This window comes from Magallana gigas, chromosome 10 (genome assembly GCF_963853765.1).
Source record: "Magallana gigas chromosome 10, xbMagGiga1.1, whole genome shotgun sequence".
Taxonomy (NCBI): Eukaryota; Metazoa; Mollusca; class Bivalvia; order Ostreida; family Ostreidae; genus Magallana; species Magallana gigas.
In genome coordinates, this window is record NC_088862.1 from 30,639,114 (window position 1) to 30,654,618 (window position 15,505).

At 31.2% G+C, this 15,505-nt stretch overlaps 2 long non-coding RNA genes across 2 annotated transcripts; one reads left to right on the forward strand and one right to left on the reverse strand.

Annotated features, from left to right (window-relative positions):
• Window positions 1–231: 231 nt before the first annotated feature.
• Window positions 232–12,854, forward strand: LOC105342991 (uncharacterized). Its single transcript, XR_902640.4, has 2 exons — window positions 232–663; window positions 12,001–12,854. It is a non-coding gene; the product is annotated as an uncharacterized lncRNA (long non-coding RNA).
• LOC105342990 (uncharacterized) lies at window positions 6,945–9,496 on the reverse strand. Its single transcript, XR_902639.4, has 2 exons — window positions 9,421–9,496; window positions 6,945–7,410 (listed from the first exon to the last, which is right to left on the reverse strand). It is a non-coding gene; the product is annotated as an uncharacterized lncRNA (long non-coding RNA).
• Window positions 12,855–15,505: the final 2,651 nt, after the last annotated feature.

Below are 15,505 nucleotides of genomic sequence, written 5' to 3' on the forward strand. Positions count from 1 at the left end.
TTAATTAAAGATGTGACTTAAAATAAGAAATCTATTGTATTCAAAATAAAATGCTTTTAAAATAACATTAACAAAACAGGACAGCAGTCACATGTAGCATGTTTCTTAAATCGTACGGCTGATGCTCGGATATTTGATTGTCCATAAAGAAACCTTTAATGGTCGCTACGAAAACCTCACATATTTTCCAAAGTTAACTTCCAGAAATAAAACGCGTACGTCAACGGGGGAATTCTTTCTCAAGGATTTGATTTATACAATCTATGATATATTATACTCAAACATTAGTTGATCCATATCTTGCCATAGTATCGTAATCAAAGAAATCTACTCACTCTAATATATAAATAAAAATCCTATTGGTGAGTTAGAGGGCATTCCTTTTATAGCGTCGCTGATACTGTATACAGCCTTTCGTTATCATAAGAGTTACAAAAGAGCCATCTACTTAATGTAAGACAGTCGATTTACTGACACTGGAAGTCGAATAGGAAGAGAGTGTTTAGTCAACTAGCAACAAATCTCATTATCGCTTATTTGTGCCTGTCTCAGGGTATAAATTCTTCCCTTAGTAACGTATCTCGTAGTGTACTGGCAGCTTCGATTTATAAAGTTTGATCTACCGTAATATCTCGGATCCTTCAGGGCCATCGTATTAATAAAGTGAGTATGATTTACCTTTACTTTTGTAAATTAAACAGGTATTTTATAGCAATAGTGTACATAATTAGCTTCTATAATCATTTCGCATTTGTTTGTTTTATTTCTTATATATTCATTGACAATAGAATAGATATTCAAGACAAAATATTTTTCTTATATTTTCCTATATCTTGTTTCTTATATTTGCGAAATCATTTGATTCTACCAATATTTTGACTGTATCGTCATATTAGAATATGGGGTTAAAAATGATTTAATTTGCATCATCCTTTTGGTTCTGTACACGAAACAGTTAGCTTTTTATGCATATGTAATTCACATTTATATATGTTATGAATTAAGTGGTTTTAAAACTAGTAAGAATGTGTTGGTCTCTTGTAACTGGTCCCTGGTTCGACACAGCTACGAATATGTCAAACCAACCACCCGGTTTAATAATTGTTCTTTCCAAAATTAAAAGCATATTCTCTAAACTCTATTCAGTAAAGTAAGACGATGTTCTGTATGCAAATAAGAATACACATTCTAAAATACTTTCATGATATCTTTAGCATCAACGATTTCACAATTACTTAAAGGTATTAGTTATTACCCCTCGACGATCTTATTTTCAATTATGCTATTATATGATCATAAACTATAAGAATAGACATATCAGTATTGGGATGCAAATAATTTAATATTGGTATATTCTGCGTGTGTCATTATTTAACAAATACAGCTTTTTCAAGATTATAAAATTTACTTAAAAGAATAGTCTTATTTTATAGAGATAGCAATTGTTTGGTACTTGTAAATCAAAAAATCTTTAGAAGTTTTTTAACCTGTAAGTTAACTGTAAACTTGAAAACAACTCTACGTTCTTCATCCATCTACCCAAACACTATTATTAACTATCCAAACCAAACAAAAAGTAAAATTGCTTTCAATTTTCTATTCATTTTTTTAGAGAAAAAATATTAAAAGCATCTGTTTATTTGCTATGTATGTATATGCATATAACTGACTGTTCAGCCAGGGTTCTTTGTTTGGAGATTAAGAACTGTTACATAATGCAAAACTGATATATTGACAGCTTTTCTAATAAAACTTAAACTGCGTATATAAAAAAGAAAATCCAAATCAAGGAAAATAAAAAAGATTTTGGTCATAAATGCAGAAAAGATTGATAATATTCATGAAAACACGTAAATAGAGCTTCCATTTCACTAGTCTGTCACTTTAAATGGAATTTCGACAAAGCAAAAATACAAAAATCTCTCTTCTTTAAAAAATTTTTTGATTGAATCAAAAACACAGCAATACGCTTCAGGTCGCTAAATTAATTTTACTCTTTCTTCACTGGTATCTTAAACAATTCTCCATTTCCAGGGTTTGGTTTCACAATAGAGCTTATGACAAATTCATTACTCTTTTGGGTCAAATTGAATGATTTACAACATGCGAAATGTTTACAAATCAGCTTATTTCAAAGTATTTCAACACATACGAGAATATTGTAGTAGCTTTTTTGAAATGCGTTGTAACTAGGCAGGTTGATTTTAAAAATAAAATATTGCATAATCAAAAGAAATTTTTTGACTTGTTTTATCAAATAAATATCGCTTGTAATTACTCCATGCAAAGTACTTAATATACGGTATATCAAGCTTTATCCCACAAATTATTAGATGATCTGTCTTACGATTGAAGTCAAATATTAAAACGGCTTGACAGCAATTTAAATCTTTTATCAAGTAATTCGTGTTAAATTTTTATGCACAAACCGCTGTAGTTATGAGACTATATCTTTCAAAAAATAACGATTTAATTCTTATATTTACATTTAAAAAAAAAAAAATTTGCTTGGTCTGCAAACGGGAGTTAAACCTAAACGTTACATTTTACCACTTTATGTGACTTCAAAATTCTTATATTTACATTTAAAAAAAAAAAAATTTGCTTGGTCTGCAAACGGGAATTAAACCTAAACGTTACATTCTACCACTTTATGTGACTTCAGTATAAAACTTATAATTTGTACCGTTGGGTTCAAAGTCTGTTATGGTGCTATGTATACAGCGCTTTCCATACACTTTACATGCACAAAAATGTGGAATGAAAATTTACATATATATATCTTCGTTTGCTGGCAAAAACAATTTCTTTCTCACTTCACACATTTTACTATATATATATATATATATATATATATATATATATATATATATATATATATATATATATATATATATATATATTGAAGCTTCAGAACGAGAACGTGCGTCAAACTAAGATGACCTCTTTTCTGTCACGTGAAATCCCACCTCTAATCAGTTTTAACAACTTTTTTTTAAATTCTTACAAGTCAGTAATGCGTTAAGATTTTTTTATGTAGATCTTAAGGATTAACATTTGGTTAAGTGCAACAATCTATTTCTGATAACAAAATATTTAGTAAAGAAATACTTATTTGCCTTAAAGGAGGCTGTGGGTGGTCAACAAATGTACCATATGATGTGACTAAAACTTTGAAATGTGATATTTTTGGCCCTAAACTATTCATTGAGTAAAATAATTCACCGTGTAAGCTTTTAAATTTGATAGTTTTTTCTATATCTTCATACAGAGCTTTTAATTAAAAGGTTGTGAATGAAAAAATGACAATAACAAATCGTGAAGCATCTCAAAAATCCATTTAACAAAATACAAGTTCAAAGCAGAGCAACACGGACCTCTAAATAGATAGAGGTAGGATCATGTGTCTAGGAAAGTGAGCATCCTCTGCTGACCGGTCACAGCCGCCGTGTGCTCTTTGTCGTAATCGGGAAAAAATCGGAAAAGTCCGTTGACAATTAGGTGATTAATTATGGTCCAACAATAAGTAAGAAAAACGTCAGTCAGAATACGACCCAGTGGAAGATTGTATTTGCTGACAAGGTCGTTGTATCGACCATAGAACTTACGGAAAGATGATTTCAAACGAGACTGTTGATAGTCCTGTTTTATCAACTTGTTGGTCAGTAGCTTGCTTCGTCTTAGACACTGTTCATACGAAGAGCATGCCCTTGCGTATCGAATCAACTGAGAGACAAAAACACCATATGTTTTTATGAATATAGCTTAAAATGGCCACAACAATCTATCCCCTTTAATCACATACTCGTTTTACAATTCATATTAAATTTTAACTTTCTGCATAGAAATCAATAGCCATATAAATGAAATTGCATAAAAATTAAATTGTACATTAGTAAATATACGTAATGCGGTCAAAAATGAGCTTGCAGCTACCCGAGTTTTAAATTATGTGTACATAGACTATATTGTTGATTGACTTTCTTATTTCAATTGCTTAGTGGAACATTTTACACATCTTTCACCAAGAGATCAATTTAATATTATTGAGCATATTCTACAAGGTATGATTTATTTATCGTTTTGAAATAAATAAAATAAAGTAAATAAATTGAGTGTTCATATGTAATACATAGCTAACAGAACTAGTTGATATCGTATTCAATGCCTTAATGAGAATTCGATAGTTATGGTCATTTAAGACTATTATTGATCTTTATAAGAAAAAAAAAATATCTTTTATTTAGATATAGGGAAATTTCTTAAAGCTTAGATAAATGGACTTGTTTAGAATAATAGTTTACAGCTTTAAAGTTTTATCTTAATATGTAGGGTGAATTAACCATGCATCGGACACATACCATGGATCGGACAACTTTGTCTATGAATATACAAATAAATGTGCATGCGCTCATGTGCTGTTTCGTATATTCCTGAATTAGAACTAATGAACTTTATCATTGTTAAGAATTTGACAGTCACATTGTCAAAGAAATAGCAATTAAGGCATCGTAAAATGACGTCAAATACGCCATTATTGAAAATTTAGTAAAATCACCTTAAGGTTATTTTGGTCGCTAATACTATCTTTGTTGACCAGGCATGTTAAAAGACGTGTTTTATTTCCTATCGCTGTGTTTATATCAACAGTACATCAATGTGTGTTTAGGATATGGAACCTTAAGCCTGATATCAGTAATATCTCAAACATTCCTTGAACCAATCTTCTATTTGGATAGTATTTCAGAATATCACCATTGCAGAATTCTTCAATGTGATCTCTATCAACGTTTTCAAACATTTATCTCCCAAAATAATTCTTGCATCTAATGACTTTATATTCATAAAATGTAAAAGTGTTTAGTGTATTTTTTCCATCAAAGGATGAATCTCTGCCATTCAGTCAACTGAATGACAACCAATGGTGTTGAAAGGTGACTGAATGGCACACATATGCCATTCAGTCACATTTCAGTTACCATTCAGTCATCTTTCAATTGACTGAATGGCAGAGATTCATACTGTGCTTTCTAATGTAAAAAATGTACAGTAGCAACTGTTGAATTTTAACCGATTCTACTGTTATGCTCTCTTCTTACTTTTTCGTTTGAAATTCTGAATATCAAAAATGAAACGAGGAAAGGTGGTTAGGTTGGTGGGTGGTGTAACAAATTCGACTTAACACTCCATATCTGTCTTACCGTTGACATTTTTGCAATTGTATTTTAATATTGACACATAAGTGCATGCGGGGAGAGATTTGAATTATAGTGTTCGCACTTCAATGTGATATATTGGATTCGATTTTCATATTTAGAAATATTAATACTTTTGGTTTGTATAATAAAGGGATAAAAATGATACAAGGTGTCACGTATAACTGATTTATTTTACCAAGAAACAATTTATTTCTACTGCATGATTAAAAAATGGATATAGCAGTGAGAAATTAAGAATTTCAAATGATTATTTCTGCTCGGAATTACATTATTGGCGAATAAAAGACAAAAATCTAGAATTTATTAGTTATCCTTCTAATGCGATCTATGAAACAAAAATATTAAGAATATTGAAAACTTTTAGTTTCCAAACATTGTTTAGGCAATGATATACGTGGTTTGTAAAACCATTTCTCAATCCCCCCCCCCTACTCAGGTAAAGCTGTAACAGTTAGCCCTCGATTATTTTTGTTATTAATTTTGCTATCGAAATAGCAACATCAATCAGTCCCTCATTTTATCCCATACATAAGACTTAATTAAGACTTTGGGCCAACCACAGGTATTAATCCCACGCTATAAGACTTAGTCGTATACGATGTTTTAATCCTTTCGGCAACAAACGGGAGTAATAGTGCTTTGTAGGGTGTTTGATTGACGATGCTAGATTCCGACTGCTGAAACTCAAAAGAATCCATCAGGATTATTGTCTGTAGTAAAATGAGGATTTTTTCCCCCGATTTACATGGATCTGTCAATAGGTTTAAGTCTGAAAAAATGTGTCTTAAAGTTCAGAACAGCTGACATACGTTTTTTTCTGGCTTCCAAGAGAGTTAGAATACCCTCTGATTGAAACTCTCTTACCATAATATAAAACACATTGTCTCTTTCCTTAAGATTATATAAGAGCAAAATCAAACAGAGGTTTTGTTTATCAACAAGACGTATTTACATTATCCTACGAAATGCTTTAGTGCAGTTTGTAAATTTGACGTTTTTACGTATAAGTGATTTGATCATATACAACGTCCAATCACATGGACAAAATTACTTTCATGTTTGCTACATGTCATCTATCATTAACGTTATTCGCCTACGAATTGTTCTCTTAAGCGAAGCAACGCTTACTTCAAATAAAATGAATGAACTTTAATATACTTTGTAAGCCAAATTTTATTCGCGTGCGGGAAATGTCCGAGAAGTTTGCGAGGGCCTCATTGTCGCGAATATTTATCGCCGCTACCCAGTCGCTATCGTATGGTTGTTATGTCTTGAGAAGACTTGGTCGCGAATATGAGTCGTCGCGAACCAGTTTATCAGAAGTAAATCGCATAATGAAGTCGTCACGAATACAAGTCGGTTAACAGTAGTTATGTCAATGCTACTTTTACAAAAAAAAATATGTAAACTTATATTACCCTACATTGTATGCAACTTAATTATTTTAACTTAATTTCTCACGAAATTTTACCATATGTAACCCTTTTCAGAAAAAAACCCTTTTTACTTACGAGTGGTTTCCTAAAAACGACTTAAGAAATGACTTACCGTATTCGTAAGTCTAATAATTTAAATTCATTTTTTTTTAGGTGAAAAGGGCTTCATGTCTCTACTATATCATAGATTGTTCTATACCAGTGTTATACCCACCCGGTTATCGTTTTATTCGTTACTTGTGATTTCAAACCACGCAAAAAAACAAAACAAAAATTTAAACAAAAACACAGAGCGCCGACGTATTAATTAAATATTGCATAGAGTTACCCTGATATGACTAAGGCACAGATATTAAAGACAAACAGATTTTGTTTTTTCAGTTTAATTAAGACCTTGTTTAGCTGCTGATGACTAACGCATGAAATTGAAGTCGTCAATATTTTTAAAAAAATGAAACCATCTTCAGTGCTTCGGGTTCTTTATGACAAACGCAATCTTTGTACTCTTAAATCAGTCAGCGAGACTTCAAGAAAATTTAAATTCACTCTAATCATGATATAATTGTGCACTATTCCAAAATAAATGCTCCCGAGGTGGTTCATTCGAACACAAAGGTACCGAGTAAAGCAGAAAAAAAAATACACAACACGAATAAGAAATGAAGACATTTTTAAAAAGAATTACGTTCGTTTTTATGTCCTTGTTCAATTTTCATTTCATTTCAATTCAAATCTTTTCCGGTCTGCCCTGCTCCCTGAAATTAAAAATAAAACTCAGAAAAGTGTGTTTGTCATCACACAAATTAAGGGAGAAAAATTAGGAAAGTTTGTGTGTCATAACAAAATTAAAAATAAAAAACAGAAAAGTTTGTGTGTCATAACAAAAATTCAAGATAAAACTCAGAAAGGTGTATCAGACTGATTAGCCCCATATATCAACAATTAATGTGAAGAACGTCTTGTCGTTAGCAGAGAATCTGAATTCGCTCTCATCATATTTGTTTAAAAGACGAAAGTTTAAAGAATATTTATATGCGTTTGTTTACTTAGAATTAAAAGCGAAGATCTAGTAAATGAAAAACGTCTCCAAGATTAAAAAATTCAGGATATAAATTCTTTTGATGATGTTTCATAAATATAGCCTTGTTTGATACTGTGTTTAATTACCGGTAAACACAATGGAAACCGTGTTTTAACTGCCAATTGCTTTGTATATGCAAGTGCATAATTTTGAAGTTTTTTCCATTTTGACTAATGAAAAAAAAGGAGAAAGCCCACATTCTATAAAAGTGGCAATGCTCAAGCAATTGACATTTCCTTTAAAATAATGTCAAATGAAACAGAGGTATTAGGATTCCTTTTCCCATAACTGAATGGAATGTCATGAAACTGTTTCAACAAAATTCCTTCAAAGTCGTAAAGTAGGGAAAAGAGATTAAACAATCAAACTATGACGTCATAATGGTTCTGGCACCAACAAGACATGCTGGAATCAATAGAGAGGTTAAGCATTAGAACATGTACGTCTACGGGTACGTGTGGAGCTGCAGGTATGTTTACACGTACACGTACCACACTTTAGGGTATGTTTAATAATATGTACGTGTAAGCGAACGTGTAAAATCATTAGATTTAATATTTTCAACATGTTCAGTTTACTCTCACTGTTTATTAAATAATTCTATGAATTTGATGAAACCAAAACCACAGTCGTCCTCAATTTATCGTCTGCTTTAATTAAAACAATGCTTGATAAACACAAAGTCCATATTTTAATTTAAAAATGCTACAAGTTTTCACCTACGTGTACTTTTGATTCTACACGTTTTGTACAACTTGTAGATTTACGCGGTATGCAGAAATTATGACGTAATACACATATAACTAGGGGATTACCCTAATCACACGTACTCGTACACGTACACGTTCAAATGCTTAACCTCTCTATTTACTAAATTTTGACAGTCAAGATCTAGTAAATCATTTGATAGGTTCTTTTTGGTGCTAGAACAATTCTGACGTCACAATTGATTCGATGAAAAAAATAATTCTGTACTCTACAAGCTCTTGACCTCCGCACTAAAAACGCCTCAAATTGAATACATTTATCGGGATTGCTTTTCCCGTGATTTAGTTTAGAATGTCAAGAAATCGTTTCATTTTCTACATATTTTCTTTTAAATCGTAAAGTATTGGGAAAAGATGTAATAAATCAATTATGACGTCATAATGGTTCTAGCACCAAAGAGACAATGTGGAATGATTTACTAGGTCTTGATCTTAATTAGGCGAACTGATCAGTTTAAACTAGCTTTAATTTAGCATAATCAAAGAAATAATTTGTATCTCAAATTTCAATAACCAGTTCTAGTGCCCTTGATTACTAACTATCTTCATTTTTTGTGAGGGGCAATGCGATAACATGATAACATCTTATCAAATTCCCCGCATACCATAAAAACAGTGATAGTTAAAGTAACAGATTTCACATGTTTTTGAAGATTGAAACCGGTCATTACTTGCATTATTTCGAATCCTCCGACAATTAACAATATCAGAGCGATGCATTGTTTCCTTTGATTTAGCAACATGTTTCTGATTTCAATACTGAGTGGCTTTATATATCAACGGTAACACAAAATTTAAACTGTCCATCAGTCCAATTCTCACTCCGGCTTCGTTTATGATATGATAACACGTCATTACAATTACAGTTTTTAATTATACATTTGAAATATGAATAAAAATCAAATCAAATTTCTTACAACATTTTTCACTGGATCTCAGAACCACACACGTGAGACAATATGTTCACTGTATCAAAGACATCGTTCAACATATATATCTTGGGATAGGCAAAAATACAAGTTATGAACAACATTGGTTAAAGCAGGCACAAAAATTATTAAACAGTTCAAAAAGGCAAAAACAATGTAGTAGTATTAATAAATATGTAACAACTTTGCTACATATGTACAACTTTTATGATAAAAACAATTATCTGCAATGAAATCATAATAAAGAAATATATGTATATAATGTATAAAGTGAATAAATGCTATAGTGCACAAAGATTAACGACCGATCGTATATTAATTTTCCTTATCATTAACAATCTGGGTACTGACGACGTGATATAATCAATTAATCCCTTATCATGTCTTATAACAATGTGGACGTGAGACTGATTTTTCATCGCGTTTAATTAACTTATCTTACTATCATACTGATATATTAGTGACGAAACTCATAAACTTCATCTAATTTTGATTTGATTAACAATGAAGACCGAACATTCGTAATATTTCCAATAACACCTGGTAATCTCGCCCACCTTTAATAAAGTAAATTAACATAAAACAGATGTTATTAGGTTCCTTAATGAATTTTTACTAGCCTATCAATTATTCACCTCTGTTTACTGACCAATCATATATTAACATAAGAGTATATAATAAAAAAAATTGAAAAAAAAAATTGTGTTTAATATATTAATATCGGTAAATTCAAATGTATATGGCCTCCAAAATATATGATTTCTTCATTGTCAATTGAGACGCTACGATCTTAGGGGCGAGTACCCGTGCATTGCTACCTGTGCACTCTATGTCTGAGATTTAATCAGAGGAGGATGTTGTCTAATTAGGCAACAAATATCGACAGGAAGTTAATTAGAATTTTGTCCGCCAAAACAAAGCTCGTTATCATTATTAGCCAATATCATAATGCGTCGGGAAGATCGGAGCTTTAGATAAAGAAATTTGTGACAGCATTTGGTATTTTTCTGAGTATCGAAGTCGAGATTGACGTCATGCATTACGTCATTAATGTTTAAAAAAAACTTTTCCTTTGTAATTAATATAAATGTCGTACTTTTAATTAAAACCCATTTTTTGATAATTAAAACCCATCGTTTGATATTTAAATTTCTAATTTGAGAAAAACAAAAACTAGCTCTGGGACTGATATTGGTGTATGGATTGCGTTTAAGAGCATGCTTAATGATAATGATACGGTTCAAAGTGATCCCGTGGCCATTATGACAAGACAAAAAACTGTCCTCTTCCTATAATCAATCGTTTTAATCCACATCTTATGATGGCAAAATAGGTCAAGGCATCATCGGACAAGAAATAATTTGTTGATTATTGGATACACGTGGTCATTAAAATTGTTTATTAGGATTCAGTGAAGTCTACAAACTTTCTTTAAATGAAGACAAATATTGTCTAGGTTATATGGGGTTTTTTCCTGTTGTGTTTTTTTCACTAATGACACTGGTTTGCGTTTGCTTTTTTTTTTTTTAAGTTAAGGTCTTTAGAAAAGACAAAACGAATATATAAAATTAAATTTAAAACAGAACAATAATATGGTTAAGTGATGCAAGGATGTTAGCCTGCTCATTTTGCATGTGCAGCGTGTGTACATGTTACACGTGAACGACAGGTGCACGAACTCTTTGAGTGTGTTTTCTCAAAGAAATGGCTTCGCCCCTTAAACTTAAGTTTGACTTAATTACTGTTTTAATTACCTGGTGTCACTTGTGCTCGGTTGTATCACTATATATCTGATTGGCTCTCAGTTAATCCATTTTAGCTTGAGTCAATTCAATACAATTATGTATTCACTCAAGACTCACTCACTATTATTTGAGATTCGAAATAAGTATACATAAATGTACATGAAAAACAGTCAATGATCACATGTACAGTAGAAGTAATAATGATAAAAAAGGAAAAGATAAGTTTGCAATACAGTAGGTTGTTAAAGTATATTTCTGGAAGAACAGATTTTTAAAATTTTCTTAATAAATCTTGATAAGTTTTAAAAAAAAGTGTTTCTACACTATAAGTATACATTAGTCCCACAATGCGTTATAAAATTTTTTAACGCATATACTCAGTAATATATCCGGCCCCGAAGTCAACAATACTTTAAAATCACTTAACTCGAGTCGCAACTCAAATTTTTATAAACGTCCATACAGCTAAAGTCAATGATCAGCTTTAGCTTAGGAGTGCTCAATGGTCGTGACCAATTTAAGACTGTTCTGAACTGCTCTATGGTAACATACAGAAAAATACTGAAATGTGAAAGGTTATATTTATCGATCTTTTCCTTACTTGATTAATGTTAAGAGCAAAACAAATTATATCTTAAAACTTAAGGTAGATCTTATGGTTAATGTGTTGACCATCCAGCCTCCTTAATGTAAATACTGACTTTGATTTGAGGAAAGTTGTTCGGGCGGGGCTAGATATCACTGCAATAATTGTTATGAACATAAGCAAATACAAATACTAGTACTCTACTGTGACTTCTTAACGTACTTATTTTTTTTCCAGATGACAATGAGGACTGACGTTCTTCTCTACGTCACCATTGTTTGCTGCATTTCAGCATCCGTTGTGTGCGCCAGAAATTCTCAGTTTAAACATTTGCCCGTTTTCCCGGGATTCCTGAATCGACCTCTGTCCACCTCACCTCACTTTGATCTGCAAAACCTGTACGGAACAGTCGACAAGAGGTTCAACATGGATAATAGGGCATTCGGCGAAGACGACAGATTCAATCATTTCATGGACTGGAGAACTCTGTTCGGAAAGAGAAGTTTCGGAGGCCCGGATAAAATTGGATTCCATAACATGGAAAGTCCATTTAAGAGTTATTACCAAAATTGGCGGGAACGATTCTTTCCCAAGAAAAAGGGTGCCAACAAATAAGCGTTATTTCCTGTCAATTAACGTCTGCCACCACTAGAAACGATTTACTTATTTATTGGGAACACTCTATTTCCTCTGTTACACCATTCTGTCCATTCCGTCAGTCATCATTCCAAGGAAGTGTCCAAGTACGATACGTACATCTTGCAGATCGTGATTTCATTATTTCGATGTCCATTATTTTACCCGAAAGAAATGTCATGATTGATTTTAATTTTCAGATTGTTTTCACCGAATGGTTTCGAAGGGTTTCAATAAAATTTTGCTTCAATGCATCAAATTGAAAACCAAAAGAGAATTTTATCATTTTAGAAGTGAAAAAAATAATCTTCCACCTCTGTCAACAGTAATGTTTTGGTGCATCATACCATTTTTCATATTTCTTTTACACGCTAAATGCATGCTCTATATATCTTAAGGAAACTACTAAGTGCACACATTTTTGATCACATTAAAAAAAACTCACTTAAACCTTCTCTTTTTGTTGTGACAAGTCTTAGAAGTTGATTTCCTTTTTTTCTTCATCATAAGTGAAACTTGATTTTAATTTCCTTTTCGGGGAATAAATTCTACTCTTTTATATATCTCCCCCGTTCTTTCTGAATGAATTGCTAAAGAAGGAGATAAAAATGCAATTGATTTTTTTCCACTTCTTTGTGATTGGAACAAGAGTCAGCTAGTCTGAGTAATTTTACGTTGAGAGCAAAGCTTTAATTTCAGCGATGATAAATGGAATATTCTTAGCGGTGTACAGGAATGTTTGGAATACTCATATATTTATTACATGTTACATTTATTTTCCTTTTGTTACGTTAAAGGTTTAAAATCAAAAATTTCTAATCTTTTTTTTTTTAATTTTAAAAATGTATAATCTGAATTTTTTAAAACTTTATATGACTTTATATGATATCATTTACTGATGGGTTGTATTTTCTTAACAAAAGCCTACTTGGGAATTCTAATCCAGACTATGAAATTTTAGCAGCGCTCTTTCCTTAGTAATGATCGAAGAAACATTTATAGTAACATAGTGTTTGGCCTCCTTCTTTCAACCGATATTTATTTCACCTCTTTTAACTTTTCAATTTAAAGGGCTTTATAGGCGCAGCCATTTTCCGACTATATCTATCTGGTTTGTTTTTTTTAAAAGAAGCTGAATTGAAAGAAACTACTCAAATCTTAAAGTTAAAAATTTTCAATTTTTTTTTACTTAATGATAGTTTATGTCTAAAAGATCATGCTCAAGGAGGCTGAATGTTAAAATTTTATCAGATCTACTTTAAATCTTAAGATATGATTTGGTTAGCTAAATATTATTATTTAGTAAATAATAATCCCATATTTGATCTTTTAAATTTTTTTTATTCCTTTTTATAGCTCTTCTTGCATAGGAGATCAATACAGTCTAAAATGGCCACAAACATCGAGCCCTCTTAAAATTTAAGAAATCGAATGGGTAATGAGTACCTAACTATCGTAATGTCCTTCAATGTACAAATATTTCATCTAATATTACTGGATATATAATGTATCATGAAATCACTATTGAAAGAAAAGCAAAGGCCTCATAAAATTTCAGTGGAGATTTTTCTGATTTTCATTTTCTGATTTTTTTTTTATATCAATGGTATTTGAAGTTTAATTTGATGTTTGTGAACGCATGATAATATTTCTTGGAACTTGTCATGAATAGTTATTAAATATGGTGAAGATTTTTCTGTTTGCTAATATTTGGAAAATCTAATGAAAGTTGTTCACGGAAAATGTCACTTACAGAAAAGAAAGCAGAAAACTATTGTAATAAAACTAGGCCAAATTGAAAATTTAATTGAAAAAAATTGCCAAATCTTACATCAGAAGCAATCCCCATTGAAATAAAAGCCATCAGAATAAATGCAAAACATTAGTCTAATTAGTTCCTTCTACTTTGAATACTGCGCAATATAGTAATACGTTCAGTTTGTTAACCGGGTAAAAATAAAGTAATCTTTTTATGACATTGTTACTTTTTGCATCTTTATAATTAGAATTTCAGACGACGTCGTTCAGATAGATAGATAGATATATATATATATATATATATATATATATATATATATATATATATTCAGCTCCTATCTCAAAATGAATCTCTCACTGGATCACTGCATTCACCGATATCTATACTTTTTATAAAGGGATTGAACGAGAAAATAAATGCATTCTCTCTTAATCATTTATAACATTAAGAAGAAAATATGTTCATATGTTCATGAGCTTATGTGGGACAGTTGAAAATTATCTAATAATCTTGAAACATATCATTTAATTAATATCCCCTCTCTCTCTATCTCTTTATAAAAAGCATTACATTATCCCCGCGTTAAGTAATAATAATAATATATCATTATCTTAAAGGAAAAAAACCTGATAACATACCGGTTTAAATTATTGTCCCTAGTCAATTAACATGAAAGTGAAATTGGAAAAGGGGAAAATACAGAATGAAGTAGAAAAAATAAATATTTCTCTCAAAAATTGGAATTACTCTTGTGATTATCATAAAAGTAATATGCAACATAATGATATCATCATAATAAAACATTCTTTTCACAAAACAAGGACATTCCCAGAGTGGTTTATTTTGGCAGTGTCAATTAAAAAATAATAACTAAGTACTCCCTACAATCCAACCAGAGGCCAATTGGTAACTTTGTTCAACTGGGTAATAATTAATATTTCAGCAACAATTGACGTAAATTGAGTCAGTTTACTGAATAGCTCCAGATTCAACGAAACAAATGTATCTCCATGCAAATTTAAAGGAAACTACTGCACACCCATGAAAATGAAATATACTGTTATCGTTTTGAAATGAACTATTTCAATAATTATTGTATATATATAAGTCGGGGTAGCTATTAGATGAAGCAGAGTTGCTGTGTAGCTCAAAGAAAGTGAGTTACATGAAAACCTGAAAGGTTAAAAATACCAAGAAGTCAAGGAAGAAAGAAGACAGGCGAGGAACAGAAAATGCGAGGGTAGGAAGCAGAGTTCCATCAGCTCTACTGGTATCTGGAGAGTCATTTAGGAATCAGACCGAAGCAATTATGTAGAAGATTGGGGTACTTGTTAAATTACAAATTTA